This window comes from Schistocerca americana, chromosome 4 (genome assembly GCF_021461395.2).
Source record: "Schistocerca americana isolate TAMUIC-IGC-003095 chromosome 4, iqSchAmer2.1, whole genome shotgun sequence".
Lineage (NCBI taxonomy): Eukaryota > Metazoa > Arthropoda > Insecta > Orthoptera > Acrididae > Schistocerca > Schistocerca americana.
Window position 1 is genome coordinate 252,991,680 of NC_060122.1, and position 6,000 is coordinate 252,997,679.

Here is a 6,000-nt window from a genome sequence, read left to right on the forward strand (position 1 = left end):
CCTCGAGACGCGTAGCAGCCGAATGGTATTAAGGGCTTTCGCTATTGTGATGGAACTTCTCGATGCTATAATAACCGGTCAGTAGAGAATATTTATGATTTAACAAATAGCCCAGTTAACAAAGAGAATAAGAGACAGAGGAATTACAGACATTGGCTGCTCGTGAGCATTGTTTTAAATCAATGGAGAAGTCCAAAATTTGTGCCGAACTGGGGCTCGAACGCGGGTCTTCAGCTAACCATTGCGGCAACTCCTATACAGCGGTCAGCGCAACTGCACGGACTACTGTATGTCCACTGGCAGCCAATGTCTGTAATTCCTTTGTATCCTCACTCATAGTGGCTTCTGGATCAACTGTGCAAGGAAATCACTTCCTTGTAAAATTTTTAAAATTTCAAGTTCTTATGTGATACCATTTCCCTTCAGTGATCGAGCAACACGTGTTCATCCAACATTCATATCGAAGTTAACTGCAGCAAACGGAAATGGAAGGAAGTGTCTACAGACAGAATTCGTTGCAAACACACTAAGTTACATACGAGCGCCTGGGTTACGATGTGATGATTAACAGGCGGGACACACACAAAACTTCTATCCAAGAAAATTCGGTAACTTCAGAGAGGTCTCTCTCATTCCAGGTTTATAGCCCTGTTACTATGGAGAAATGGTACAAATGGCTCTAAGTTCTATGAGAATTCACACCTGAGGTCATCAGTCCTCTAGACTTAGAACTTCTTAAACCTAACAAACCTAAGGACATCACACACATCCATGTCCAAGGCAGGAGTCGAACCTGCGACCGTAGCAGCAGCGCGGTTCCGGACTGAAGCGCCTACAGCCCCTCGGCCACAGCGGCCAGCAGGGAGATATGACCTACGATATATTTCCCCTTGAAAAGATAGTCTGCAGCCACGCGAATTAGCGAATAAGCGAAGTGTGTTACTGAGTGCGAACGCGTCTGCAGAGCGGTAATCACCTGTGTGGCCAGGGCTCCCTCCTCCGCGCGACTTGACACAAGGGCGACCGCACAGCAACTGCGAGCACATCGCACGCCTCACGGGTTTTATACCAGAAACCGCCAAGGACGTACACACGCCTGTTTCCTCGCAGATTTGGCTCATACAGTGTTTCCTTCTTCGCCACGATCACATTGTTGCACTACGATTGTTTTCCGCACAGTGTTACTTCGCGTACACACCCGAATACAGTTACTTGTTATAGGATAAGGATTCCGCCCTTTGGCAAACATACGGTTCTTTTTCTTTTTACCAAAGATGTTTCAGAATCCTTGTCCCATCGTCAGTGGGTGTGAATTTCCTTCGTTTGCTTTGCAGATGACAAGCTATTCAGTGCAGGACACATTATAGTTGCTCCGGAAAACTATATAATGAAAAATCACGGTAAGAAGCAAAACGAACAAAAACGTTCTTTAGGCCTCACTTTGTTAAATCAGTTACAACCTAGAATATGTTAACGTTTTACACTTTTCAATAAACAAAAATCCACTGATGACGGTACAGAGACGTTGAAACATGTTTGGGTAAAAAGAAAAAACAGTGTGTTTCCAAAAGGCGGAACCCGTATCCTATAATCTAACTGCAAATGCGGAAAGAAAGGACAAGAGCTGGATATCAGAAAGATGAGTTCTTACTTATTTTTACGTGTGTTCCCAAAACTTTTGCGGGAGAAGTGGTGAGATATTTGCGTAAACAAATCATATCGATAACTTCGTGGTCATTCTTTATCGAAATTAAATGCTGCACCTCCTGTGTAATTTGTTTGTAGCAGGAGTTTAATATAAACAAATTCATAATCTCTTAGTAACACATACACATAATCTTGCAGGTCGAGTTGTATTTATGAGGAATTTTTGTCAAACAACATATTTAATGTGTAAAAGCACAAACATAACACGAACAGGAAGTCTGGTGCCTGTTTTACCTTCATTAAAAAATGATATACACGTGAATGTTAAACTACTGATTAATATACGTTTTCAGCTTGCGTAGAAGCATATTATGTATCATTGAATTATGGGAATATCTTCACAGGTACAAACTGCTGACTTCCAGCTCACAACAATGATCGGAATATTAAATAAATACAGCAACCTTAGAATGGTGGCTGTAACGCTTGTTGCAGGCAGCAAGATGGATGACATTAGCAGCAGGTGCAACTCCTAGAACAGATGTTTCCAGCGTTGCTGCTAGACGGTCTGTTTTACAGATGATATACGAATTCTTGCAATGCCACAAATATTTCAGCAGCCACTTGCATGTTTTGCCCTTTGTATGGACGGGTTTTGTCGAACGACCAGATGTCGCCTTAAACGATCTCGAATATTCTAATGCAGTCGTATCTCAGACTATGTCACAGATTCCAAATGTTGAAGACTTGCATGCATTCATCACGCTCTATGGAGACATTAGTTACTGTGTGATCTAGATACAACACACAGAATATACAGAGGGTGACGCCACAGGACTCACGCACGTATGACGAAACGATGTTTATGTGCACGCAGTGACAGGGTAAATGGTAGGAAAGGGCTCCATCATCTTACCACTATATTCGGGACGTCCTTTTTAATACCTTGGAGTCATAGGGAAATCCAATTATGTGCAAGAACATAAAATTTACACTTCGCTCTCAGGCATCTTCACGATATCCTCAATCGCTTAGATGGAAATTCCTTAGTAAAAATGATCTGGATTAAGAATTTCACTCGGTTATTTGAATTTAATTAGGAGCTCTTATTAAAAGTTTAACTTAAACACATACCATCGCTAATCGTAGATCGTAAATTTGTGACACACACATGTCAAACCAACAACACGGGCATCATTACTTCATTGTCTAAGTGTTTTTTTTTTTAGGAAGGCGGGGAACTCATGACATTAAAAAAGGAAAGATTACGGAGCACATACTTTGACCCTCTGCACTTGCATATTCATCCATTCCAGCATAAAAAAAGAGGGAAGATCTGACGACGCTGATGGAAAATTAATTCCAGCACAGTTTTTAACCACTGCGTCTCATCCAAATTAAGTTTTCAAGTCTTGTTACGCATGACAAACTCCCGCTCGAAATAATAACTTAGCTCGCGAGTTACTAAGTGACGATCATCGAAGCAATCCGAAGACATTTTTGACGTAGACGATGGTAAAACGAGACACGTAACTAAAGATACTAAGTAATGACTAACAGTAAGTTACAGGTGTACAAAACAGCAGCGTTTCTACTGCTTCCATCAGTTCAGAACATCTCAAGCTTCGTACATTTTTGAAGCTGGGAAATCGTCAGAACGCTCCACCTCAGGTATTACTTTCGGTGTACAGCTGTAAAATTTTTGTATCAGTGTCAGTTGGGGAAAAATATATTTATTTACTGCTTTCTCTCTGTCTGAGCTTTAGATAAATTATTGACAAAATTAACGAGGTAGTTATCAAAATTCGCTCTATTGCACTAGCTTTGATCATAATATTCTTAAATATTAATCCCGTTAACTGTGAATGAATATTGGTGATCATTAAAGCGTAGGTGTTATTTGCATTTCATGGCTAATATACTCTCTAACCACCTCCCAGGTTTCCTTATTAGTGATCCCATTTATTATGTTCTCGTTTTGTATGATATAAGATAAAAAGAAGGAATAAATAAAGTACACTTATACAGGTATAGATCCATAATGACTGATTATCAGTTGGTTATGGCTATTGGAAACCATTTTGTATACAGTTTCCTGGCGGGAATTCTACGGTCTGTGGTATTTTTATGAAGGCGTTCTGAAAATTAATGCCTCAAAACTGTTAAAAATTTTTCAATAACACAAACGTCGTTAACATTCTACTTATTTATTGTTCATGCCACATAAATTGTTCGAAGGCTTTACTTTTCGGTAGGCCTTCGTATTTCAAGTAGCATCTATTAATTGAAGCGATCGTGGTCCCTGTATCACGGGCGTTCCGTACTTCTTGGTCGGTATGTAATGGTCAGTATAGTTAAATCAGTAACTGATTGTCTACATTAGTGGTACACACGGTGTGGCTTTGAGAAAGCTATTCCACTAGACGTGAACATTACTGCACGGAAGAAATATCTACAGTGATAATCATATACTATGGGCTAAAATATGAGGAGCTAAAAATGAATCAACACATCTCCTACACTGCTTTCAGACAAAATAGAAGATTATTAACGTCTGCTGCCATAGACTATTAGGATAAAAATTCACTGAAAACATGTTCTCCCTGAAGATATTACCTAGTGATTGTAATCGCTTTGGAGTAGACTATCTTGATCGTGAAACGACTTCTGAAGTGAAAAAATGGTTCAAATGGCTCTGAGCACTATGGGACTTAACTGCTGAGGTCATCAGTCCCCAAGAACTTAGAACTACTTAAACCTAACAAACCTAAGGATATCACACACTTCCATGCCCGAGGCAGGATTCGAACCAGCGACCGTAGCGGTCACGCGGTTCCAGGCTATAGCGGCTGGAACCGCTCGGCCACTCCGGCTGGCTTCTGAAGTGACTAAAAATTTCAATTAGTACAATCACAGAAACTCCATATTAGCAAACGTAAATTTTCCTCTGTAACATTTTGAAAGCACTCATATCTCGTACCTGTACAACGCTGTCTCTAAAATTTTACTATATCCTTTCCTATTTTATATTGAAGTCTTACGTGGCTTGTTCAAAATATTTCTGTATTTTGAAAGTATACATGATCGTTATTTCAACAGACTAAACAAACTAAACAGTAGCTAAAATAAAACTTTGCGTCTACTTTTTTAAAGGCAATGCCTGAATATAAGTGGAAGTTGTGTAACACAACGTAATAGTAAGCCCTATTTAAAAGTGAGAGAAGCACATGAGTTACAGCAAAAGTGAAATCGATTACGTTCTTCACAAACATTTTGACTACGATAAAAGCCTTCGTACATATATTTAGCAAGTTCTACACTTGGCGAAAATGTGGGTCTACATTGTTAATAGCAGCTGTTATAGTATTCCAGTAAGATTTTCATCTTGTTCTGTGTATTTCGTGCCGGCCGTTGTGGCCATGCGGTTCTAGGCGCTGCAATCTGGAACCGCGCGACCGCTACGGTCGCAGGTTCGAATCCTGCCTGGGGCATGGATGTGTGTGATGTCCTTAGGTAAGTTAGGTTTAAGTAGTTCTAAGTTCTAGGGGACTGATGACCTCAGATTTTAAGTCCCATAGTGCTCCGAGCCATTTGAACCTTTTTTTTGTGTATTTCGCTTTCGGTCTGTCGCTTAGTTTCTTGGGTTATAACTTGCCGGAATATACACTACCAGAAACGAAAATGACACACGACGTCGATTTTGATCTGATGACGGCACGTGCTATCTGCGGTAGCAGGTGTACTGATAATGGTTTCAACATCGTCCTCTAGCAAATGGTTCAAATGGCTCTGAGAGATATGGGACTTAACATCTGAGGTCATCTGTCCCCTAGAACTTAGAATTATTTAAACCGAACTATGGACATCACACACATCCATGCCCGAGGCAGGATTCGAACCTACGACTGTAGCGGTCGCGCGGTTCCAGAACCGCTCGGCTACCAGAAAAGAAAATGAGTGCACGACGTCGATTTTGAACCGGTGACAGCACGTGCTGTCTGGGGTAGTAGATGTACTGAAAACGGTTTCAACGTTGTCCTCCAGCAAATGGTTCAAATGGCTCTGAGCACAATGAGACTTAACATCTGAGGCCATCAGTCCCCTAGAACTTGTAACTACTTAAACCTAACTAACCTAATGACACCACACACATCCATGCCCGAGGCAGGATTCAAACCTGCAACCGTAGCGGTCGCGCGGATCCTGACTGAAGTGCCTAGAACCGCTCGGCCGACCCGTCCTCCAACAGATAGGGTAGCGGCATAGCTACGAGATCGTCATCTGTGTCTACTCTCACAGACAGAATGATCAGCGTGGTGCAAACGTGTGAAGAAAGCAGGCAACCATACCAGG

General features: G+C 41.2%; 1 protein-coding gene across 1 annotated transcript in view; it reads right to left on the reverse strand.

Annotated features, from left to right (window-relative positions):
- The window catches only part of LOC124612725 (alpha-tocopherol transfer protein-like), a 59,290-nt gene extending 58,266 nt beyond the window's left edge, over nucleotides 1–1,024 (reverse strand). Inside the window, exon 1 of the mRNA XM_047141092.1 lies at nucleotides 977–1,024. The gene's annotated coding sequence lies outside the window, so the exon portion shown is untranslated. The remainder of the gene's footprint in view (nucleotides 1–976) is intronic.
- Between the last annotated feature and the right edge of the window lie 4,976 nt (nucleotides 1,025–6,000).